Genomic DNA, 27,284 nt, shown 5'->3' with positions numbered 1-27,284 from the left:
CACTGGCTTCATAGAAGGAATTTGGCAATGTTCCTTCCTTTTCTATTTAATGGAATAATTTGAGAAGGATTGGTGTCAGTCTGGTTCTGGGCTTTTCTTTGTTGAAAGTCTTTTGATGGCTGCTTTAATTTTATTACTTGAAATTGCTCTGTTCAAGTTTTCTGTACCCTCCTGGATCAATTTGAGTAGGTTATGTGTCTCTAGGAATTTGTCAGTATTTTAAAGATTTTCTAGTTATTTTGGAGGATATAATATTTTCAAAATAGTTTCTGATGATCCTCTGGATTTCAGTTGTGTCTGTGAAGATATTGCCTTTTACATTTGGAATTCTGATAAAATGAGTTTTTCCTTCTTTCTTTTGGTTAGTTTGGCTAATGGTTTATCAATTTTGTTTGTACTTTCAAAAAACCAACTCTTTATTTTGTTGATCCTTTGTATTGGTTTTTAATCTCAATTTCATTGATTTTTGAAGGTGATTTTAATTACTTCTTATCTTTTACTGATTTGTATGTTCATTTGTTATTCCTTTTCTAGGGCCTTGAGATATAATGCTAGATTATTTATTTAGTGTCCTTCTAGTCTTTTAATGTATGAGCTCAATGCTATGAAATTTCCTCTACAAACTGCCTTCATGCTGGTCCAGATATTTTGATGTTTATCACCATTTTCATTTACTTCTGATAATTTATTTTTCCCCTGATTTCCTTTGCTATCCATCATCACTCAAAACTATGTTATTTAATCTCCAGGTGTTAAAGTGTTAGCTATTTTTTTGTTCATTTTAGTTATACATGACAGAATAGTCTGTTTATTACCTTATCATTGATTTCAAATTTCAACTCATTATGATCTATCATTCTATCAAGAATGTAAGGTATTATCATTATTTATGTTTAAGATTTGTTTGTGAACTAGTATGTAGTCTATTTTAGAAACTGTTCCATGTGCTGCTGAGAAGAAAGTAAATTCAGTTGTTGATCAATGAAATATTCTGTGAATGTCTGTTAGGTTCCCTATCATTAATTGTAGTTTTGGTTCTGTAGAATCTTAACTTGGTTTTTGTTTAGATGATCTATCCAGTTGTGAGAGAGGCATCTAACAGTCACCTGGTATTATTGTTGTTTGGTCTATTTGATTCTTAATATTTTTCCCATCATCAATATTTATTGAGCATTTACAGTGTACTAGGCACAATAGAGCATACAGAAAACATTATCCCTGCTCTTGAAGAGCTTACATTCTAAAAGGGGGAGAAAATGCAACTCTTTTAAAATGGCATTTTGTTTGGTGTTTTCTGTAAATTCTGAGGAAATATTCTGTAGGGTGAACTTTGGGTATAACTTAGCCCCACCATTATTTAAAGAGAGGAAGAGGAAGGATTTTAAAGGCAGACAATGACAGCGCATTCAGGATTGGTGGGGTTTACACACAATCTCATCAACTAAGGAGAGATGTGCTACAGTAAACAGGATATGGGAAATAGTTGGTGGGATACAAGCAAAGGAAGCAGGGTGGGTATCTTAGACATTCAGTGGAGCCAGAAAGATCCTGTGGCCTTTTCCCAAGTACATGGCCACCAAACAGGAATGGTTGGTGACAAGACAGAAGGCTAAAAAAAGAAAGGTAATCTTGTGCACCTGACAAATAGAATAAAGGATCAAAATTGAAGGCAGACCATAGAATATCAAGAAATTCTTAAAAACCAAAATGATTTGGAAGCATAAAACTTAGAGTTAATGCTACCCAGTGTCATGATGGGCCAAGAATATTGTGGCTTCCTAAGTTAGAAAATGCCATATACCAAAATTTTGAATGGAATATAATACACTTTTCCAATCAACCTCATCCTCCCCCAGAAAAAAATTTTTTTTGTGGGGAGGGAGGAGGGAGAACATGGGACACAGTCGAGAATGGTAGTTATATTAGTAGTATTTTTATTGTTATAAACTTTGCATTTAAACTTGGTAAAAGCCCATTAGCTGCCAAGAGGGAATAAGGGATACATTTCCAAGAATGTCCAATTTACTTTAGAGAAGTTTCAAAACCAAAAGACTAATTTACATGAAAAGCTGTAGAGAAAGTAGTTGAAATTCCATTCATAAAACTTTTATTCCACTTACCTGAACTTAATACATGGGTTCTTAACAATTATGCTTGGATTGTTCGTGAAAATTTCATAAGACATTAAACAAAGCTAGCCATCATCTCAAGTTATTTCCCTGTTAACTATTTTTACAGCACATGCATGTTATGCAAGTATCAAAAAAAAAAAAATCACAAAAGCAAAAAAAAAAGAAACCTAAAAAAAGTTAAATACATGGGTTTTGTTTTATTTACTGCTGGGCTTGATATACATAAAGTAATGGATATCAAGCAATTCATTTTACTGCATCTTTACTTTAACATTTGTTCTTAGGTTGCCTAAAACATTTAAATACAAATAAAATGTGTAGCAAAAATAATGAAAGCAACAGCAGGTAACTTTACAAATAATGGAATGTGAACCGTTTCTGCCCTTATCCAGAGTAAATTGGGTCACAACTTTGTCCAAAGGAGCACTTTTTCAGCTGTAGTCAAAGCTGTGCACACTGAGATCGCCTATCCACAGAAACACATGATTCGACATATAGGATCCATAGGATATCAGTTTCTACTACAGCCTTGTAAGTACTCCAAGCCTTAAAGTACCCACAATAACTATACCTGTGACTGGAACCAATGATCCCTTTTATTCCCCACCAGGACAAACCAAAATGTTGGCAGTTTTCTTTGCTTAGACATGGAAGCAGTTTTAACACTGGCCCTTGTAAAGCCACAATGTACCTAAAAGTACTATGTCAAACATTTATAACTTGTATAAAAATTCCACATCGCCATATTGGCTACCTCAAGATGAAAACAAATAACTCCCTAAATGTTAACTGGCTCTACTCCCCTAATATTAAGCATAAAAACCACATGGGAAATATAGAAATTCAAATAGAAGTAACATAAACCTATCATAACTCATAAACAAAAAGCTATTTGTGGGACAGCATGGATGACAAATGGTCTACTGTGTAAATTTTAGAATGAGGCAGACAAAAGTTGGAAAGCTGGTTAATTTTCCCCTTCTTCTCCTGCTTCAGCTTCATCTCCTTGGGTATCTAATGTCCATAATGTCAAGTTGTCTCTCAGTAATTGCATTATTAGCATGCTGTCTTTGTATGATTTTTCATTTAATGTATCAAGTTCAGCAATGGCTTCATCAAAAGCTGTCATTGCAAGAGAGCAGGCTTTCTCTGGTGAGTTCAGAATCTCATAATAGAACACAGAGAAGTTAAGGGCCAGACCCAATCTGATAGGATGTGTTGGCTGCATTTCCTTTTTGCTGATTTCAAAAGCTTCTTGGTAGACTTGCTGTGACTGATCCACAATCCCTTTCTTAGCATCACCAGCAGCAACCTCAGCCAAGTAATGGTAATAGTCTCCTTTCATTTTCAAATAGAAGACTTTGCTCTCAGCTTGTGAAGCATTGGGATCAAGAATTTCTCCAAAAGAGACAGTACATCATTGCAGATATGTCTTAGCTCAGTCTCAATTTTCTCTCGTATTCTCGAGCCATTTGCTGCTTTTTCACAGCACCTTCCATCTTTTTGCTCAATACTTGAAACGACCCTCCAAGATGACCTACAGGCTCCTACAGCATTTTTATAAGCAACCGAGAGAAGATTCCTCTCCTCATTAGACAATTCAGCTCCTTGCTCAGTTACAGACTTCATGAAGGCTGCCGTGTCATCATATCGTCAGCCTGCTCGCCCAGTTTGGCCTTCTGCACCAGCTCATTTTCTTCCATGACTGTATGTTCTGTGTCTAGAGTGGGTGGCGATGGACAGATGGGGGCTTAGCAGTCTCTGGGCAACAGTGGCAGCAGCAAGGCTGAGACTCTGTCCCTGGATCTCGCTGCTCACAGGCCTTGATTCTTAATATTGAAAAGGGTTTGTTAAATGTACATAGGTGCTCTATGGTTTGGGGCAAACATATTTACAATCATCAAATCTTGTTGATGTATGATTCCCTTAAGCACTGTGAAATGACTGTTTGTGTGTTCTGATCAATGTTGGCTTAAAGTCCATTTTATCTGATATGAGAATAGCAACCTCAGGGCTTACCTGTAAATGTGACCAGTTGTTTTTCTCTTGCAGCTTTTAAAACTGCTATATTTCTTCTTTGTGTTGGGCATTTTCAGCATAATGTCTCTTAGAGTGGATCTACTGAGATTTTGTATATTTGGAGTTCTATATACCCTGGTATTTGAATTTCCATTTTATTCTTAAGGTTTGTAAAGTTTTCTGGTATTATTTCTTTGAAAAGATTATACATCCTTTGTATTTGAGAGCTTCATCTATCCCTATGAATCTTAAATTTGGCCTTTTCAATGTTATCCCATATTTATTGAATACTCCATTCATGGTCTCTTAACACCTTTTCTTTATGGTCAACTTATTTTCAATATACTTTGTCTTCAAGGTCTGACAATCTGTGTTCAAAGTGGTGTCATCTACTGGTGATACTTTCCATTGAATTTTTAATTTGGTTTATTAATCCTTTCATTTTGAGATATTTGGGTCTTTTGTGAATCTGTATCTCTTAACTGAAGTGGTCTTTTACTTCATGTATTTTCTCTCTAATTTTACTCCTTACATCTTTTAGCTCATGGAACAGTTTAACTGTAAACTTTCTACATTCCTCTCTGACATTTCCTCCATTCTGGTGTCAGTTCTATTGTTGATCCACTATAGGCTGTTTGGGATGGTTGGTTCCCTTGCTTTTTCATATTTGTATGTGTACCCATCAGTTAATACAGTTCTCACTTTTTTTAAGTGAAGGATTACTTTGTTAGCTTCCTTTTCTTAAGAGCCCTGGGTTGGGTGAGTATCCAGATAATGGTATTTTAAGTCAGCGTGTGAACTCTGCTGATCCCAGTATTAACACCACCTTAAGAGATGCCAATGAACCCTTTTTGCTATAATCGCTTCAGAACCAAGCCTCATTATATTCAGCCTTATAGGAAACAAAGACTTGTTGCTGTTGTCTTCTGTGGTTCCTCAAATTCAGGTATAAACCTATAGTATAATTCTGGAATAGGTCAAAATTTAGTTGTTAAGTTTAGTAAACTAACTGTAATCTTAAGTGTGGGCTGAAAGAGGAATCCAAAGAAAGATTGGGCCAAAAGAATAAGCAAAAAGAGAAAGAAAGGCAAAAAGAAAGACAAGAGAAAGGAAGGACGGAAGGGAGTGAAGGAGGAAGGAGAGGAAGGAAACTATAGAAAGAAGTAATTTATACCAAGGTAGAAAGGAGAAACAGATGAATGGTGGGTATTCGAGGTAGTGGTAGGTAATGCAAGAGGACAAATAGGGGTAAGAGGAGGAAGTATCAACCAAGAACCTCCTATCAGCAGCTTCTGGTTTGTTAATTCAGAGGCCTGTAGCTGATTGCTCAGAAGGTGCAGTGTGTGGCTTGCCTGTTTCTGTTGTGTGCAGTAGTTCAGGATGTAGGCCGTGGAGTATCCCTGCCATTGCTATAACTGTGTACCTGCTTCCCTCTACAGGGTCCTTTCCATGATAGTGAAGATCTTGTTGGCTGTCTGTGAGTGCAGGAATTATGGTTGTGGGTTTTCCACCACTGTTCTGTTGTGCAGAAGTATTCCCCTGTCCAAAGCCATTCTCAGAGGTACTGTAGTGGAGTGTTTCAGATGGTTCACCTAAACTCTAGTTTCCACTGCCCTAGGTTGAGAAAGGTGGCTCTTGATTCCCTGTTTACTAAATCTGATGCAAGGTCCCACAAACATCCAAGTAATGCCCTTTCATTTGTGTGTTGTGAGTATGGGTTATAATATGCACCAGTTAAGACTAGGATCAGCTACTTTCTACTGTGTGGACTGGTAATTTTCCACTGACACTCTATGTCACTGGATATTCAGGCAGCTTCCCTCTGACATGGCCCCATAATCCTGGGGACTGACCCTAGATTTCCCACAGGGCCTGCCCCCAGTTTTCCCACAGTGCCTGCCCCCAGTGTCAGTGGTTGGGACATGGTGAATCTTCTTTCCTTTGTTCAAGGCCCAGACTGCTTCCTTGCTGTCTCTGTCTGAGTTGAGCAAGCAGACACTGCACAGGGCTTTCTGTCCTTGCCTGGCTTGCAGAGCTGAACTAGGTGCACTCCCCAGGAAAAGTCTCCAACATCCCATTCATTCCCCTTGTTTGTGGTGAAGGTCACAGAGAGGGGGTTTCAGTAATTTTTGGCTAGAATTGGTCCTTCTAGGAGTTCTTCTGCTGGATTCTACTGCAGAGGACTTTGCTCTGGTTTAATTTTCAGCTGTTCAGGCCTGGGAAAACACCATGCTGATTTAAGGGGGTGACAAGTCAGCTGCGGGCTCCATAAGATTGCTGCAGACCTCTGGCTCAGTTTTCTTTTCACAATTTCATTTAAACTGTTTGTAGTATTTTAAGACCCCTTCTGTTCGTGTCATGCTTTAAATTTTATCTGTCTTTTCAACTGTTTTTAAGTGTGAAAGATTAAGAGATTTTTTTCTGCTCCCACCCCCCATTTCCCTACCACTCTTCTCACCCTCAGGGTTAGGGTGTTCTGAGTTTGTTTTCTACTCTTAACCTATCTTCTAGTCTCTTCCAGTCTCAATTCTGCTTTTTCTTTGCTCTCTCATTTCTGTGTTGTGAGGAGTTCAGGACTTCCTGGCTAGTTCACTTCCACCATCTTCTCAAGTCTCAGAAAGCTCTATTTCTTGATATTGCCAGGGAATGTACCTGCAAGTTCCCACTGAATTTTGTTGTTGTTGTTGATTTAATTTTTAAACATACATTTCTATACTTCTTGACAGGAGATGCTAAGACTGAAATGTCTGTAAGAACAGGAAACATAAATAATTCCACAATTTGAAAGTATATTTTTGGAATCAAATTTATTTCTTAAGTATTCAAATAACTCTTATCTTCCAGTCTTTCAGAAAAGCCTGTGATTATTAAATTCCTTCTACAGACTCCATTAAGAATTCTTTAGGATCATACATTCTGTAGACACTCTCATTGTGGAATTATATTAACCATTGTCAAGCATAAAAGCCACAGGATAGGTATTGTCAGAATACTAGATGACCTGTGTGCAGAAATAGTGATTGCATACATGGTATGCCATTTATGTCAGTGTTTCTTCCCCTGGCCTGGAAATAAACTTCAGACATCAAATATTAGAAAGTTGGAGGCAAGTGAGTAATACAGATATGTTGTATATGATGGGAAAAGTCTAGTAAAGATGAATACACAAAAAAGTGTTATAACACATTCTCAATTCTGCATGCGCTTATTTAAGAGATTGACACAGGAAAAAGGAGGACTCTGCGCATGATTAAACAAAGAATTCCAGAGCAGGGAGTACTATGCACTCACCACACAGCTCCCTGTGCACAGCCATGGCTCTCTACTGGGCAGCAACAGGGTTTTATCCAGGACCCATGTCTACAAATTCTGCAGAGCCATGGGCCTGCACACTGTACTTTCCACATAGTCAAGACTTAATTTTAGGATCTGTAATCATGGGTTATATTCTCCACACTGCACTAAGAGCTACAATGAGAAAACTGGTTCTTGTGACCTGATGCCCTGGAGTGAGGGACATGCCTGACCTCTAACACATTTCTCACTTTTGAGGTAAGGATAGCAGATATTCACATGGTGTTTTCTGGGCATTTGTTATTCAAGAAATTTTCTTACCATTTCAAGCTCATTTTTCACCCTTGAGAACTGATGGACTCTTTTAAAATCTGTAGTTTATAACATGCAGAATTCTCCCATTCATGTAATTTTAATTGTAGTTTCTAAACTCTAGGTGACTTTTCTAACCAGTATGTCCACATTATTTCAATACATAAATTAGAATGTATCATGAGGTACACTTAGAATGTTTCCTCTTCAAATTATTTAGAAACAAAACCAACAACAAAGGAAAAAACAACACCAAAGTCAGCGGTAGCAGCATACAAGAAGACCCAACTAGGTGTGGACCCATCTCAAAATGGCAGGAACATGAGAGCTCAGGTTTAAGAGAGGACAAGTGATAGACAAAGAACTATACTAACATGAGCTCACTGGCAGAGGACACCATGTTGAGTACCATATCCCTAATATGAATCCCTGAAAGCACAGAAGATATGAGTTCTCATTACCTGTTCAACTACTGGTGAGAAGATTTCACACAGGCTGATCTGACAACTAGAATTTTCAGAACAATGACATTGCAAGCATCCCAAAGTCACACTGCATCCTGGAACAAGAACACAACATACCTAGTTCCACACGGTAGCCTGAATATAAGTTAGAGTTCAAAGGAAGAATGGTGAATGTGTTTCAGATCACAACATGCTGTTACAATGAGTCTTCTTAGAAATTGAAATTCTAGGTACCAATATACTTCCATTATAAATTCGGTGAGTTTATTCCTAATTAAATATATTCATCATGGAACACAAAGGTCTACTCCATATTTCAGTGTACCCAAATATATGTTGCTCAGAAAAGTAGGAGGACAGAACTAAACATTTTGTGAAAATGTTAATATATCTACATTTGCAGTGCCCTTCAAAAAGTGACTTGCATGATCACTATCCACTTGAGTAACAAAAGTAAAGAAGAAATAGATATAGGATTGCTATAGATTGAAGAATTGAATTTGGAATGCAGCTTAAAGGGAGTATTGCTCACTTTTCTAAGATTGGCACAGAAATTCTGAGTACACAGATTTTTCTGTCTTTACAAAGCTGCCACTCCAGTACAGTCTTTGTTAGATGAACATTCCATATATGTTGAGGTTTTATTTATTTCTAGTTTTTTTTTTTTTTTTTAGGTCTCTCATCAGTGGCTATAAACTCTAGCCCTAGCCTGATTGGATTAGAGTGGATTTGGTCCTAGGTGTTTATAATGTGCCTTTTGTGGGTGTTGCAGTTAAGATATGAGGTGTACCCCAAAACCAATGTGTAAGTCAATGCAAGAAGGTTCAGAGATGAAATTATCAGATTATGGGCACTTCTCAATCTCTACCTCTCTCCCCTTCCTTGTTGACAAGTCTTGAGCTACTTTCTTCTGCCACACACTTTGACCATGACACTCTGCCTTACCTTGAGAATCAAACTATGGCATTAGCCAGTTGTGGACTAAACCTCTGAAACCATGAGCCAAAATTAACCTTTCCTCTTCCAATTGTTCTTGCCAGGTTTTTTGACCATAGTGAAGCAAAAGCTATTTAAAATGATGGGATGCTTCTTTATCCTGGTGGATGACCTCATACCACAATGTCTCACCCATGTCCACTTTCATTCACAAAGGAAACCTGTTTACATAACAGATACAATTTTGGCTTTTGTATAATCTGTGTTCACTTTATTCCTACCAAGATAGACACTATCTAGGAGAGCCTTTACTGAAAAATAAGTTATTGTTAGGTATGTTGGTGATGTGAAGCGCAGAGGAGGTAACATAATATATTATTTATTGCTTGGTCCCAGTGAGAAGAGGGCAGCATGACCCACAGAATTTATGGGAAGTCAGGAAGTCAGACATAACTCACAAAACAGAGGAGCAGTGAGAAAAGAGAGAAATGGGTGATACCCGTGAGCTATAGCAAGTGATGATTTCCAGCAAGCAAGTACATTTTGTGTGGAGTCACTTTGTGTATGAGAAGGGGTCACTGGGATATGTCACCATCCTTGTGGGGAATGGGACCCAGCAGACCAGTAAAGTGCAATATCTACCTTTCCCCTTGCAAGTGATCACCAGTGGGTGGTTGTATGGAGTGATGCAAGATAAATATCTACATAACTATAAGCTCATACCTGAAATTTGGAGGAGGAAAACAACTAAAAACTGTTTCATGAATGAATAAACCAAATTTCTTGTATGAGCAAATTAGGAATGTATTCAAAATGGATGTCAAGGCAATATAAAATTATTAGAATTCACTACATTTAAACAGAAAATTCTAATAGTTCACTAATAACTCTGGATTTAATCCCAGGTGAAAGGTAAATAGAGTTGGTTAATTTATATGAAACTATATTTTAGAATGTTTTCTCAATAATAGATATTAATATGGCAGGTGCAATTTGATAAATCATAGAATAGAGAGAAGTAAAGTATTCCATTGATCCTACAGTGTACATGTTCACTTCTTTCCATTAGGATACCTCTTGAAATTGAGAGTGCAGAAACACTGTTGGCTAGAAGGCTTGTCACACACTGTGATTGGGCTCATGTATGTGCACACATGAATTTAGTATAAAAATCTTGTTTGTTAAAAAATAAATTTAAAATCATTTTTAACTTATGGCTTTATACACACATATACATACATACACACAAATGCCTCTTCTATTTTCAGCTTCTCGTGATACTGTAACATCAAAACTTATAGAAGCAGTGTCAGTAGATCAGAAAGAATTTCACAGAGAGTATCACAAGATTCTCAAGAAATGCCCAATCACCAATGTTTAATGATTATTACCCTACCACAAAGTCATAAACTTATTTTGCTAAATTACATACTCAATGCTGCATTAAATTATTTTTACATTCAGGTCTAGGACTCTGACCCACCTAGAAATTATGTTCTGTGATTTGTGAATTTGGAGTTTTTTTTTTTTTTTCCTGATGAATATTCGATAGTCTAGATCACTCTTGGAAAATTCATTGATAATAATGGTAGTAATTATTATTGAGATAAGAATTAATGAATAATTTAATAGCATTTCTTGAGATTAATTTCCTTACATGTGCATGTATCAGTTTTGAGCATTGTTTATCATGCTTGTGCAGAATAACCATCTTTTACTAAGTGATTTATTTAACACAACAACAATTTTCCTTCCAGAGCTTATTATATTTAACACTATGTTACTCTGGAATGAAGAAACGAAGAGTACAAGACTGCCACTCTGCATTTACAGCAACCCAAGAGAAGGGATCACAGGTAAGTGACAAAGTGAAGTGGAAAGGATCAGGCATACCAGGTATGCTCTAGCAATGGGTGATAGGCAGCACTGAGGAGGTCTTGATAAGACATTTCAGTATTACACATACACGTATATTCACCTATGCCTGCATGTCCTCTTACACATTCTTTGACATTCTTTCATATTCTGTAAACTGTTACACTATTAAGTCATTTGAAAATTCTGTTTACTTTTATTTGTCTTTGCAGTATTATGTCATTTTCTTTATGTCATACATTAGATTTAATTTGCTCATCTTTTTCTGGGATCCAAGGTAAATATTCAGATGATTGGTTTTAGATCTTTCATATTTTCCGAAATATGCATTCAGTTCTATACATTTTCTCCTCAGGTCTGTTTTCCTTGTATTCTATTATTTTTTATAAAGTTTTATTTTAATTGGCACTTAATTCAAAGCATTTTAAATATATTGTGTTTTGTTTGTTGTCGTTGTTGTTGTTGTTTTTTGTTGTTGTTGTTTTGGTGCCAGAGATTGAACCCAGAAGCTCTTAACCCCTGAGCTACATCCCCAGCCCTTTTTAATTTTTTTTATTTTAAGACAAGGTCTCACTAAGTTGCTCAGGGCTTCACTGAGATGCTGAGGTTGGCTTTGAACTTGTGATCCTCCTCCCTCAGCCTCCTGAGATGTGGGAGGCCCGCCTGAATTTTCTTCTTGATTAATATAGTATTTAAAATTGGTTATTTAATCATCATGAATTTGGGTATTTTCCACTTAATTTTTCATTTTTTCTTTCTAGTGTAATTTCACTGTGGTTTGAGAACAGACAAGATATGATTAAGTTTTGAGGTGTATTTTATGTCCATGATGTGATACATGTTTCTGAGTGGTCTGTGTAGGCCTTATAAGAATGTGCCTTCTGCCTATTATTGGTTAAAATAGTATAACCTCACAAGGTTCAGTTCACTGCTGTTCAGTAGAATCAATGAAGCTAGCTAGAGGCAAAGTAATGGAGAAAGGAGTAGCTTTGGGAAAATGATTAATTCTTGCCATCAATGACCATCTTCCCCTTTCCCTAAGTGAGAATCTCTTGTATGGTTTTTCAGGGGAAGGTATGTGGGTCTTGGACATGGGCCATTATCCAGTGTTTAGAGAATAGCTGCTTCTGAAAAATGGGCTGTGTGTTCACATAGATGTACAGAAGATTTAAGTAATTAAAAGCATCTGTTGTGCAGAGTGGCCTGTGTCTAGTTTTAGTTTGGGTCAGCATTTTTGCAAGAAAACTTCTGGTTGTGACCTTTCTCCCTTTATGTGTAACTTGTGACCCCCTGAGTGCTGGGAGGAAGATTTTGTTCATTTCTAGCTAACTTTAGTGTAACTGAAGATCTAAAATATAGAACAGACAGAAACAAAGAGAAACTTGTGAGAATTAGGTCTAGATAGTGTGTGGGGAGCTTATGAACATATTCATTTCCCCACTGTCAGTTTGTTCCATCACATATTCCTAAGTGGACAAGAATCTTGGTGTCATGTGGCTACTTCCTGTCAGGGGTAGAGACTTTATGATAAAAAGGCACTTTTAATATGGAACAAACTGGCCTGGTTATCAAAGAAGCATTTTTGAATTTCTTTTCTTGGCTGAGCCAAGGTAACTTATTTTGAAGTTTTATAGAACCATGTTTTCCTTACCTCCTTCCTGGGACAGCATAGCTTCAAAGAAGGTCTTGTGAGTGAGACATTATTCCACATCAACAGTAAATCCCATAGCACAAGAATAACCCTGTGCATACAAGACCTCTTAGAAACATCACTAAATTTTGCCAGCATATATTTCCCTGATCCAGATCATTACCATGCATTTAGGTTGAGTGCTGAATCATTAGTCATGGCCTCCTCCATGTCTTATGGATTTAGAAAGACATTTCCTGGATTATCAGGGACATACACATAGCTTTTATGATAGCACAAGTTCCCCCATTGGGCTTCCATGAGAATGTCTAATGCCATTTGATTTTAGAGAACTAGAGATGGATGCCAGGTGATCATAACAGTAAAACACAGGATCAAGACCCACTTGTGGCAGAGATTTGGGATATTATATTAGCCAGCCAACTTAATGTCTTTGTGCACTATCCCTTTGCCCAATGATGTACCATACTGCATCTTCAGCCATCGTGGGGGAAACCATAGCCACAGGTTGGTCCCATGTAACCACTGAATTATGTTACTGCCAGCCATTTCACTCCCAGTCTCCATATCCAGCATGTTGCAAACCAGTCAATTTCTTGTAAAATTGTAATGTGACAATTTTGTTCTGAAAAACCATCCCAGAAATTATATGACTTTTGGCCATTGGTCATAAGTGGTTTCTTTGTTTGCAACAGAGAGGGACTTTTTGACTCAGTAGGTCTGCAGGTGGCATAAAGCATATATATTTATCCCACATTCAGGTATACCAATCCTTCTATCTGTGATTGTTAAGTAACACTTTTAAATATCTTATCCTTGATTCCTTTAACTTAGGTTTGGTTAGGGACTACATCTGGGATAGGGTCTTATGAAATGAGTTTTTCCCATGGCCTGGTTATTGAGAAGTGCTCATTATTGGTCAATCAGTTATATTCAAATTGTAGTAAGAATTAATATCAATATTTCATTTTATATTTTTTTAATAAAATGATTTTTCTTTTTCCAATTATTTACTTTGTAAGGGAAACACCCACTGGAGCAATCTTGAAGTTCTTAAAAAGGATGATAATATGTGAAACCAACAAGCTTCCTTCAGTGTATTTTCTGCGTGTTATTGGACCCCATCTAAGATGGAATTTAGTTCTCTGGGGGCTGAAACAGTAAGAATAGCAAAGGCAATTATAACTCTTTCTATCCCAGTGATCACCATCATTTTGGTATAATTTTGCATATTCTCTTTGGGCTCTCTCTTAAATATCAGCTTAAGACCTTCTACAGGTGGGTAGAAGTCTCTCTGATTCCTTTTTCTGACTCCTCAATGGCTGATGGTGGAGCTTGCTTCATCCTGTGTGATGTATTCATAGTTTGACTCCTGCCAGTTTTAAGGAAAAATGAGTACATACCTCTTACCTTGTTCCATGAAGTTGCTAACATCAGTGAAATACTCTGTCTGGGTTTTCTAGGGCTTGATCTGCCAAATATGGCTGCTTGAGTAAACCTTCCTGCAGACAGTCATGTTGTGCTATCTCTGTGTCATTTGGTATACAGGTGTCTGGGTTTAAATTAGGATAGTCCAGGAGAATGGTATGATATCTGCCTATTCTTCCAATATTATCTGATAGCCTCCTTCTTGATCTAGCATAGTTAGCACATGATGTAGAACATAGATGGTGATGATTTTTCCCAGTGTGGACTTGTCAACCTCCTGTAACAGTTCATAGGTGTCTCTAACTACCCTCACACAAAACAGACTTCCTTTAACAGTCTGATATAATTACTTTGAAAATATGCCACTGGAATTTGGGTTGATGCCAATTTTTGAGTAAACCCCAATTCAATTCCTTGTTTTTCATATAAATTGAAGGGCTTATTTATGTTTGACAAGCCTAAAGTGGTTGCTCAAGTAATTTTCATTTTTACAGTGTCGAAAGCCTATTGGAATTTAGGAAATCATTTTAGAGGTTCAGAATCTGTTCTTTTCAGTATTTCATTTAAAGGCTTGATTATAAAGCCAAAAGATTTTTTCCCCTTAGGTACTAGGGATTGAACCCAGGAGCATTTAAGCACTGAGCCACATCCTTAGCCCTTTACATTTTTTTATGAGACAGGACCTTGCTAAGTTGCTTAAGGCATTGCTAAATTGCTGAGGTTGGCTTTTACTTGCAGTCCTCCTGTCTTACCCTCCCAAGTTGCTGGGATTACAGGGGTATGCCACCATGCCCAGCATAAGTCCAAAATTTGGTATCCATGTTCAACAGAAACCTGCCATTCCCAGAAACCCCCACAGTTGTTGACAGGTAGTGAGGGTCTTTAATCAAATTACATCTCTTATACATTTGGTAATCAGTACCTCTAGCCTTTTGATATAGTGAGCCCAGATGCACAATTTTTCATACTTGAGTCTTTCTCAGAGATATTTGTTATTCATGACAGGCCAAGTGTTTGAAAGTCTTAGTGGTGTTAGTTAAGCATAACTCATAGGTAGAACTAGCCATCAACAAATAATCCACACATTTCAATAGGAGTCCTTGGGTAAATTTCAGATGAATTAATCCCTTGCTACAGATTCTGGAAATGAAGTAGGAAAGATTTTAAGTCCCTGAGGGAATACTTTTCCTTTAGTAATGCTACCCTGCCTATGTATCAGCATCCTGCCATTCAAAAGCAAACAAGAGCTGAAGTTGTACCCAGGGGTGTACAGAAAAAGGCATCTTTGAAATCTAAGACTGAGAACCAGTCATAGGATTCTGGAACATTAATCAATGAAGTATAGGAGTGAGATAATTCTGGGTGGATGTCCTGAAGAATATCATTTATAACCTGCAAGCCATGAACAGATCTTTACTTACCAGAATCACATAATCATCTTTTTAAAAAAATATATTTAGTTGTAGATGGACAAAATATCTCTATTTTATTTATTTATATGTATTGCTAAGGATTGAACCCAGGGCCTCTACATGCTAGGCAAGCACTCTCCCCTCACTGAGCTACAACCCCAGTCCAATCACATTTCTTAATTGGAAGGATTGATGTGTTCTAAGGTGACTGGCAGGGTCAAATTAAATTGTGCTTTAAATTTATTTGAAAAACTGATGGTTGCATTTTTGAGCTTCCTCCTTTAGTAAATACTGTTTTAAATTTTAAGATGCATTCTCTGTTTTTAGTTCAATCCATGTAGGCTATATGTTCTTAGTCCTTCTTGGCACACCTAGACTTTAGGTTTTACTTTTCATAGACTTTTAGAGCCAGTTGTTCTTGAACACCTTGTTTCTTTCCCTGAAGTGTCATCTGTAATTATTAAGAATGTTCCAAGGAAACTTGTATGTCCAGTTATCCTGGAAAGAAGTTTACTTGGGCAGTTAGTTTGCACAAAAGGTGACAGCCTGAGAGGTAAACTGATCAGTATGGCACATATAGGAAATTGTGTTTTAAAGTCACATCTCACAGCTGAAGTTCCAATGGCTGGAACAAGGATCTGTAATGAGCTTGAACTGATACTCCTGTAAACGTAGTCGGATCTTAAGTTTTTCCTCACTGTTTTAGTAATTAATAGTGAATAAATAGCACCTGTATTGAAGAGCAGGAAACCATTTTTTTCCAACTGTCAACTGTACCAGAGCTCCTGCAGGGAAATTTGGATGAGCTGGGTAGTATCTGTAGTAGCCTTATGGCCTCCTCAGTCCTCTCCTGACACTTCTGTATTCACTAACATCTAGGGAGTAGGCCTTCATCTGGATTTTCCCTACTATATCTTTTGACAATAATTGTTCTTCTTATAGTAAGTACACTGGTTTTTACCTAGGATTTGCTTGCCTTGTTCCAGAGGTTTTCTTTCTTTCTCATATCTTCCTTTTCTTCCAAAGACCAGACTCAATGCAGTATCTTGGTGGTTGGCTCCTTGCCTCAGGTGGTATTTTCTGTTGTTGAAATTCATAATATCTGTTAGTTGATAGGAACTCATTCAAAGGTACCATCTTTCTTTTTTCTTTTCCTTTTTTTTTTTTCCCTTTTTATTTTTTTTTTATTTTTTTGTTCTTTCTTTTTACCATGAAATGTCATTTTTTAAAATTATTTTTTTTATTTTATTTGTTCTAATTAGTTATACATGACAGTAGAATACATTTGTACATTTTGATAGATCACACATAGATGGAGTGTAATCTCTTAATTTTTCTGATTATACATATTGTAGGATCACATTGGTCATGTAGTCATATGTGTACATGAGGTAATAATGTCTGTTTCACTCTACTGTCATTTCTTCCCCATACCCCTTCCCCTTCTTTCACTCCCCTCTACCTAATATAAAGTACCTCTATTTTTTCCTGTCCACCCCCACCATTGTGAAATTATCATCCGCACATCAGAGAAAACATTTGGCCTTTGGGTTTTTGGTTTTGGCTTATTTCACTTAGCATGATATTCTCCAACTATCCATTTACCAGCAAATGCTAGAATTTCATTCTTCTTTAAAGGTGAATAACAGTTCATTATATATATGTGTGTGTGTGTGTGTGTGTGTGTGTGTGTGTGTGTGTGTATCCTATGTGTGTGTGTGTGTATATATATATATATCTCACATTTTCTTTATCCATTCATCTGTTGAAGGGCATCTAGGTTGGTTCCACAGTTTAGCTATTGTGAATTGAGCTGCTATAAACATTGATGTGGCTGTGTTACCATAGTATGTTGATTTTAAGTCCTTTGGGTATAAACCAAGGAGTGGGATAACTGGGTCAAATGGTGGATCCATTCCAAGTTTTCTGAGGAATCTCCCTACTGCTTTCCATAATGGTTGTACCATTTTGCATTCCCACCAGCAATGTATAAGTGTACCTTTTACCCCACATCCTCGCCAACATTTATTGTTGCTTGTATTCTTGATAATTGCCATTCTGATTGGAGTGAGATGAATCTTAGAGTAGTTTTGATTTGCATTTCTCTAATGGCTAGAACATTTTTCAAAAATTTTATGAATTTTTTTAATATATTTGTTGATCAATTATATATATGTTCTGTGAAATTTCTGTTTAGTTCCTTTGCCCATTTATTGATTGGGTTATTTGTTTTATTGGTGTTAAGTTTTTGGAGCTCTTTATATATCCTAGAGATGAATGCTTTATCTGATGTGCATGTAGTAAAGATATTTTCCCAATCTGTAGTCTCTCTCTTCACATTATCAATTGTTTCTTTTGCTGAATATAAACTTTTTAGATTGAGTCCATCCCATGTATTGATTCTTAATTTAACTTCTTGCACTTTAGGTATCTTGTTAAAGAAGTCAGGTCCCAAACTAACACAGTAAAGATTTGTCCTACTTTTTCTTCTAGTAGTTGCAGGGTCTCTGTTTCACTGCCTAAGTTTTTGATCAAGAGTGAATTGAGTTTTGTGCAGGGTTGAGAGATAAGGATTTAATTTCATTTTGTTACATGTGATTTACCATTTTTCCCAGCACCATTTTTTGAATAAGATATCTTTTCTCCAGTGAATGTTTTTTGGCACCTTTTCCTAGTAGGAGACACCAGTATTTATGTGGGTTTGTCTCTGTGTATTCTATTCTGTATTATTGGTCTATATGTCTTTGTGCCATGCTGTTTTTATTACTATAGCTCTGTAGTGTAGTTTGAGGTCTGAGATTGTGATGCCTCCTGTTACACTTTTCTTGCTAAAGATTGCTTTGGCTATTCTGGATCTCTTATTTTTCCAAATGAATTACATGATTGCTTTTTCTAGTTCTATGAAGAATGTCATTGGGATTTTAATTCAATTAAATTGGTATAAAACTTTTGGTAGTATGGCCATTTTGACAATATTAATTCTGTCTATCCAGGAACATAGGAGGTCTTTCCATCTTCTAAGGTCTTCTTCAATTTCTTTTTTTAGTGTTCTGTACGTTTCATTATAGAGATATTTCACCTCTTTTGTTAGATTGATTCCCAAGTTTTTGTTTTTGTTTTTGTTTTTGTTTTTTTTGAGGCAATTTTGAATGGGGTAGTATTCTTTGTTTCTCTTTTAGTGGATTTATTACTGATGTATAGGAATGTGTTTGATTTATGGGTATTGATTTTATATCCTGCTACTTTGCTGAATTCATTTATGAGTTCTAGAAGACTTTTGGTAGAATTTTTTTGGATCTTCCAAATATAGAATCATATTATTGGCAAATAGTGATAGTTTGAGTTCTTTACCTATTTGTATGCCTTTAATTTCTTTTTTCTGTCTAATTACTCTGGCTAGAGTTTCAAGGACAATGTTGAATAAAAGTGATGAAAGAGGGCATTCTTGCCTCATTCCAGGTTTTGGAAGGAATGATTTCAATTCTTCTTCATTTAGAATTATGTTGGCCTTGAGTTTAGCATATATGGCTTTTATGATGTTGAGGTATGTTCCTACTATCCCTAGTTTTTCTATTGTTTTGAACATGAAGAGGTGCTGTATTTTCTCAAACATTTCTTCTGCATCTATTGAGATGCTCATGTGATTCTTGTTTTTAAGTCTATTGATATGATGAGTTACATTTATTGATTTCCCTGTGTTGAACTAACCCTGCATCCCTGGGATAAGCCCCACTTGATCATAGTGCACTATCTTTTTAATATGTTTTTGTATGCAAATTGCCAGAATTTTCTTCAGAATTTTTGCATCTGTGTTCATCAGGGATATTGGTCTGAAGTTTTCTTTCCTTGATGTGTCTTTGGTTCTGGCATTATGGTGATATTAGCCTCATAGAATGAGTTTGGTAGGGTTCCCTCATTTTCTATTTCATGGAATAATTTGAGGCGTATTGGTGATAAATCTTCTTTAAAGGACTTGTAGAACTCAGCTGCAAATCCATCTGGTCCTGGATTTTTCTTAATTGGTAAGTTTTTAATGGCATTTTCTATTTCATTACTTGATATTTTTCCGTTTAAATCATGTCTGACCTCCTGATTCAGTTTAGGTAGGTCATAGTCTATAGAAATTTGTCAATGTCTTCAATATTTTCTATTTTATTGGAGTATAAATCTTCATAATAGGTTCCAATTATCTTCTGTATTTTAGTTGTGTCGGTTGTGATATTTCCTTTTTCATCACGTATTTTAGTAATGTGGGTTTTTTCTCTTTTTGTTAGTGTGGCTTGAGGTTTATCAATTTTATTGATTTTTTTTAGGAATCAACTTTTTGTTTTGTCAATTTTTACTTTGTTTACTTAATTTGTTTCACTTTCATTGATTTCAGCTCTGATTTTCATTATTTCCTGTCTTCTACTATTTTTGGTCTTGATTTGTTCTTTTTCTAGGACTTTGAGATGTAGTGTTAGGTCATTTATTTGTTGGCTCTTTATTCTTTTAATAAATGAGCTCAATGTAATGAATTTTCCTCTTAGTACTGCCTTTATAGTGTCCCAGAGATTTTAGTAGGTATATTGGTATTCTCATTTATCTCAAAGTATTTTTTCATTTCATCCTTGATTTCTTCTACTATCCATTCATCATTCAATAGTGTATTATTTAGTCTTCACTTGTTAAAGTAGCTTCTGTTTTTTATTTTATCATTGATTTCTAATTTCAATCCATTATGATCTGATAGAATGCAGGGTATTACCTTTTTTTTTTTATTTACTAAGAGTTGCTTTGTGGCATAAGATATGGTCTGTTTTACAGAAGGATCCATGTGCTGCTGAGAAAAAGGTGTATTCACTCATTGATGGATGAAATATCCTATATATGTCGGTTAAGTCTAAATTATTGATTATATTATTTAGTTCTATATTTTTCTTTATTTAGTTTTTGTTTAGATTATCTGTGCAGTAGTGAGAGAGATGTGTTAAAATCACCCACTATTATTGTGTTTTTGTCCATTTGATTCTTGAAATTGAGAATGGTTTGTTTGAGGTACATAGATGCTCCATTGTTTGCAGCATAAATATATACAATCATTATGTCTTGCTGCTGTATAATCCCCTTCAGTAGAAAGAAATGTCCTTCTTTGTCCCTTCTTATTAACTTTGGTTTGAAGTCCACTTTATCTGATATGAGGATAGAAACCCCTGCTTGTTTACACAATCCACATGAGTGATATGTTTTTTCCCATCCTTTCACCTTCAGTCTGTGTACGTCTTTGCCTATGAGGTAATTCTAGGTACCATCTTTCTTTTATAATTTCTTTCAAATATCTGGATCACTCTGTACTATGAAAATCTAGTTTATCTTATTTAAATTGTTCAGTCTTTCTGGATATACATCTGAGTAACGACAGAAGGCTTGATAAATCCTTTTCCTAAATTCAGAGGAATTCTTGTCAGGCTACTGAAAGAGCTCTTGTATTTCTGTTTTCAGAACTCCCATTCTCATTCTTGCCAGAATGCAATAACAGGGTATTGTAGAGCCCTGTCTTCTGCCTTACTTAGGTGCCATACTGGTTCAACTATGAGGAATATCTTAATTGCCTGCAAGGTAGTGGCAGGAGCCTCTACAAGGATCCTGTGAATGTGCTCTCTGACTTGATGATTATATTAGTTAGCACTTCATTACTGTCATTCATAACAAATGTCCTGGTATGAATGATGTAAAGAAGGAAAAGTTTATTTTGGCTCATGGTTTCAGATGTTTCATCCATGGTTGACCAGTTCCATTGTTCTGGGCTTGAGATAAGGTAGAATATGATAGCAAGTGTTTTCCAGAGGAAATCAGTCAGTTCATGGCAGTCAAGAAATAGAGAGAAAAAGAGAGAAATAGGAGGAGCTAGGGACAAGATGTTGTCCACCAGGGCTTTCCCTGAGTGACCTTCTTTTTTAGAATGTGCCCCCACTACTCTATAGTTTCCGCCACCTTCCAGAAGTCCTTTAAGCTATCAATAGATTAATCTACAGATTATATCAGAATCTTCATGATCCATTCACTTCACCAAAGCCCCATCTCTCCATTAACAAGAGTCCCCATTGTATTAAGAATTCCAATGTTGTTCAAGAGTCAAAGTTCAAGGTCTTCTCTGGATCACAGCAAACTCAGCTGTTAGCCCTTATAAAAATCAGAAGAAGTTACATATACTCAATATGCAATGGCACAGAGTAACATTTCTCTTCCAAAAGGGATAAATAGGAGCCTAGGAAGAAGTGAGGGGATAAAAGCAACATGAAAACTTTGCAGGACAAATATTAAGTCCTTAGCTCCACATCTGGCATTCAAGGCTTGTTGTGAAATTTGTGTCCCCAAAGGGCTGGGGTATCCCTGCCCTACAGCCTTTCTGGCTGCATCAATATGGCCTTTGTGATGGGCTGGCTCTACTCACTGTCTGCAGTTTTTTTCATTAGGTGTTACGTGTTCCTGGCATCTCTAACTTCTTGGGGTCTCCATTGCAGCTTCAGCTTCAGTTTCACTCTAACAGGTTCACTTATTGCCTTAACCCTGACACACATTGCCAGGTCTCCCAGGCCTTTCTTTGGAATCTTGTTAGAAGCCTCCATGATACCATTTTCAGCTCCCAGGACTGCAAATAACTCTGTGTATGATTTACCAATACCAAAGAAAGAACTTGGAGGACTCAGTGGAGAGGATATGGACTTTTCCCACCCCTCAGTGGAGACAGGCTGGAATACAATGGAGAGCTGCCCTGCTTCTAAAAGCCTGGGAATTTACATAGGATAGATTGCATGCTTACAGAGCAGAAGGACTTCCTCAGATGTTTTACTAGTACATTCCTTTACTTTACAACCAGGATTAATATGTTTAGATCCTCTTCAAAACAGATAAGCAGATAAGGGAGATGGCCAGCTTCCTCTCTCAAATTTCCTTCCTTATCATATTCTTTAGAGTTGTCCTTTTATCACTGCAATCTTTACAAGACATTGAGTAGTGTTTAACCCAATACTCCATCCCTTCAGTTTCTCAGAAGCCCTTTAATGTCCCCCATAATCTTATAACATCCTATGTCTTCCATGAAGTCCTTGAGACAGGGCTCTGGGGCACACTGCACCCATATCTTAACAACAGCAGTACAAAGAGCAAGGATCAATCAGCAAGCATTATCGATAGTGAAGATAGCATTAATTTGTCTAGACCCTTGGGTTAAAGCATGAGAGGTATTTCATTTTCAGTCCACTTCTACTTTATCCTAGTCCATTCCATCTCATTTGTAGATTTTCCAACACAGGGAAGTCCTTGTCATGCAGACACAGGACATACTGAGGAAATTCAATAGTCAGCACAATTGTCATAATGTGCAACTTTCATTACCAGTCGAGAAATAGATTACTTTTTGATAGCCTATGGAGAGTATTTCAATTGTTTAATAGGAACAATAATGGATTAGCTCCATGAGGCAGTATAAAGGCTACGGTATGATCTTGTGCTAATAAAGTAATCTGCATAGTAAGCTTGCCTAGAAAAGTGTACCGTTTGCACTTCTGGAATATACAAAGAATAAGACACTGTAGTAAACTGGTTTTTGTTAGCTAATGTCACCTGTTTTAGTCAGTGTTTTATTGTTGTGACCAAAAGACCTGACAAGATCAGCTTAAAGAAGGAAAAATTTATTTTGGCTCATAGTTGCAGAGCGTTTTAGTTAGCCTTATTATTGCCGTGACCAAAAAACTTGACAAGAACAACGTAGAGGAGGAAAAGTTTATTTAGGTCTCACAGTTTCAGAGGTCTCGGTGCATAGATGGACTCTATATCTCTAAGCCTGAGGTGAAGCAGAACATCATTGTTGGAGGGCATTGCAGAGGGAAGAAATACAAACCCCAAAGACAGCCCCCTGACAAACAGGACCTACTTCCTCCAGATACACCTACCTGCCTACAATTTCTACACGGTTAATCCATTTTGGTGGATTATTCTTCTAATTAGGTTATACTTCTCATAATCTAATTATTTTACCTCTTAACATACTTGCATTGTTTCATACATGAGCTTTTGGGGGATACCTGTACCTCAAACCATAATACCCAATCACCTGTACTTATGAGGTTTGGGTTTCCAATATAGTAGGATTTACTTGTAAATTTAGACATTTCCCTCCACCCAAAGGGCCCCTAAGTCAAATTACCAGGATCTTACTTGTACAGCCCAGGGCCAACTAATGCTCCTTGTCTCCAATATGTTATCTTCAGGAACCGGAAGTTGTTACTTATGTCCCAGGCCGGTTTAAGAGAAATTTCAGTGGAACTGCCCTTTATTTGTAACCTTAACACTGGCAGCCATGAGCTGATAGCAAGAACAGCTGCAGTCTTCTGATGTCTTGGCTTCTCATTTAGTATACTGAGCTCCTCAGGCAGACGAATAGCCTGCACAGGGCTACTCTTAGTCCTAAGGCTCATATCAACAGGACTTTGATTCTTTGAATTAATACATCTTCTTTTGGATTGTGTGGCAGTTAGGAAATACCTAATGTGTCCTGGTCTTGAGCATGCTGTTGCATGTCATTGCCTGTGAAATGAGTTCCATGTTCACTCTCAGTTACCTTGGTGTCCCCTACATGGCACTCAGCTGAATCAGTTCCTTATTAGTTTCATTTTGATTTGCTTTTTGTTGTTATTGTGAAGGGGTTGCATCAAGCCTATAATTGTGTCCACACAGGTCAATGCATAGCTGAGCCCTTCTGATAATGAGATGGAGTCAATGTAGTCTCCCTACCCCCACTGAAGAGGGACATGACCTCATTTGATATGCCCATTGGTGGCTTACATTTGTTGTGGGTAGTGTTGAGAACAGGCAAGACAGTTTTGGCATGTAGCAATAATATCAGACCTTTGTGAGCAGTCCCCAGTGTATCGCAGTTTCCCTCATTGTCTTTTGACCTATTCTTTAATCTACAACGCAGCCAAATGACAATTTCTTCTGCTGGGACTTCCCCCAGCCATCTTGTCTGCCAGTTAGTCAGCCTCATCATTTTTGGGAAATTGGAGCTGGGTAATGGGCAGTCCCATGATACAGTGTGACAATTTTGATTTGTACACAATACCAGATATTTTCCCATAGCCCTTTTCCCCACAGAGACATATCATTAATCATCCACTGTTTCCATTGAGGCAGCTACATTGTAAGTCTTCTGAACATAGCTCAGCTCTCTGTGCAGACGATTAATGTATCATGTTACGATTAATGTATCATGTTCATGAGCAATACTGTCCATACTGCTTTCCTTCAGCCCATTGGCTACTATAGCCTTGCCCCTTATCAGTCCATAGAGTCTCAGTCACTGTATGATATGGTACAACTCTCCACTCTGGAGGATTTACTTTTGCTGATCCATCAGTTTACCTGGTCGAGTCTGGTGTTGGAGGTTGATGTTTTTGTATCAGTGAAGAGACTAAAGACATGTCTTCTGGTATTTCATCCTATTTTTTTGCTAAAAGGGGACATTTTATCTGTTCATCACTGCTGAAGGTATTCATCCCATTCATCCCATCTGAGCTACCCCATCTGATCATGGGACTTTGACCATTTGTTTTAGCCATCCACTGATGGGGTAGGTAGTTATGACCTTGACTGGTACTTCTTGGGTGATGGGGTCCATGGCAAGAAGGACAGCATATGTAGCACATGATTAAAGTTAGCATATTCCTCTGTCCCCTTCCATAACTGACCGAAATCCAATAAGGGGTTTTATATCCTTTAATCTACTGCCATAAATGCCATTCAGAGTTGTCTGCAGTGACATGCAGTGACATGGATGATAAAGTCAGCAGGTTTCCATGTGTCTGGTATCCCAAGAACTTGTATTTGTTTTACTGTTTGGGCTGATTAAATCCTTCAGTATGCCTGTCAGACCAATCCTACAGTGTATTCCTATACAAATTATATAGGGATTGTAATAACTGAGGCAGATGAAGGATGATAGTCCTCCACCAACCCAGTTGCTCCATAAATCCTTCTTTTGCTTTACTGTATTGGTAAGTAGAAATTCCTGACCTTTATTACAGCCTGAGCTATAACCTTTGTCTTACTGACTAGTGAGTACCCAACAATTTTCCTTGCAGGTCAAGGCCATGCCCTTTTGCAGGGGTCACAGCCCATCCTCTTCCTTGCAAATGAGTAAAAAGCAAGGGTATAGCTTCAGCGAATACTGAAAAATGTTCAGAATTAAGAAGAGTATCATCAAAGTAATGAAACATTTTTATCTGTGGAGTTAAAGACCAGGTATCTAAATCTTGTGCTGCCACACCAAGACACATGGTAGGGCTGTGGAGCTATCCTGAGGTAACACTATAAATGTTCATTGTAGGCCTTCCCACCTGAAGGCAACCTGATCCTGACTCTCAGAGACGGTGTCTAGCTAAAGAAGGCATAACAGGATCTAATACGTGAATGATATGTCCCAGCCGAGTGCTGAGCTCTTTTAGCATGGCGGCTTTGTTGGAAATGACTACATAAAGTGGAGGGATCATCTTATGTAATTCCCTGTAATTTGCTGTTATGCACCAATATTTGTCAGGTTTTCTTACTGACCACACAGGGGAGTTAAAATGACTGTGAGCTGAGTGAATTATGTTTACTTTAGCCAGTTGATCTATGATCTTGGTTATCTCTTGATGACTGTTGGGCAGCTGATATTGCTTGGTTACAACAATTTGGTTGGATACAGGCAAAATCATGAGGGTATTCAGCATGCCATCTTAGCACTGGCTTTACAGCTGACACATGCTTCATCTCCCAGCAGCATACAACTCCACTAAGTGGTTTGTAGTTATTTACCCCACAAGATATCAATACCAATAATGTATTCAGAATGGGAGCTATGAACACTGGATAAGAGTGGGTGGCAGATGCCCAAGCCACAGTGTCAATTTGACAGCTCAAATTCTCACTATCCACCCTACCCATTTATATCAACAGCAGTTAACCTGCCTGAGGATTTGTCAGGATAACCATATATTGATGTCCACTTAGCTACCAAAGCTCTTACTCACTGAATATTTTTTGAAGACCAATGTATTGCCAGTTCTGTATATGGCCTCCAGTTCAGAGACCTGGCTCAGATCCCTGAATTCTGATCTCTCTGATCATTCCACATCCAAGGGTTCAGACTCTTCAGAGGAAGTCATGGACTTTTCTTTCATGACATCTCCTAATGGGAGAGGCTTGTTTCTGTCCCTTTTTAGAGTAGGAGTCTACTCAACCTTTCTGTCACTCTTTTTATTCCTTATTGATAGGTACTAACTGAAATCTTTTCCTTTAGCAATTCCTTCTGTAACTGTACCAGATGACTTTAGTTCGTTTATCTATTTCACTTACTCCTTCTGCTATTGTGTCAAACCATATATGTTTATGCAACACTCAAAGAGGTCCTTCCAGTTCTTGCTGGGTTTTGTGGATTCATTTTATATGCTATAATCTTTCTGTCTTTCCTACATCTGCTATCAGTTGTGCTGCATCTTAGATGGCTTTCCTTACTAAAGTGGATAATATCAATTCCAGTGCACCATATATGGATAGATGTGTCCTTTATCTTAGCAGTGAAAGTCATACTGTCTGGTCCTGGGCAAGGCTGCATAGAAATAACATATTTTATACCCTATTCCTATAAATAGATATTCCGTTTTTCCACAGAGGCCCACATACCTCTAGACATAGGGTTGTCACCTGAATTTAGTTACATTTTGTGAGTGGCAAAAAGCAG

At 37.3% G+C, this 27,284-nt stretch overlaps 1 long non-coding RNA gene and 1 pseudogene across 2 annotated transcripts in view; one reads left to right on the top strand and one right to left on the bottom strand.

The window, feature by feature from the left end:
• The window catches only part of LOC306650480, a 246,344-nt gene that overhangs the window by 64,710 nt on the left and 154,350 nt on the right, over positions 1-27,284 (top strand). The window contains exon 5 of the long non-coding RNA XR_013760934.1: positions 10,915-11,013. This is a non-coding gene — a long non-coding RNA (uncharacterized lncRNA). The remainder of the gene's footprint in view (positions 1-10,914; positions 11,014-27,284) is intronic.
• Positions 966-5,994, bottom strand: LOC306652511 (14-3-3 protein zeta/delta-like; annotated as a pseudogene). Its single transcript has one exon. The product of its transcript is annotated as a 14-3-3 protein zeta/delta-like (transcript).

This window comes from Sciurus vulgaris (genome assembly GCF_902686455.1).
Source record: "Sciurus vulgaris genome assembly, chromosome: 2".
In the NCBI taxonomy this organism is placed as follows: Eukaryota; Metazoa; Chordata; class Mammalia; order Rodentia; family Sciuridae; genus Sciurus; species Sciurus vulgaris.
This window is presented reverse-complemented; position numbering and strand designations above follow the sequence as displayed.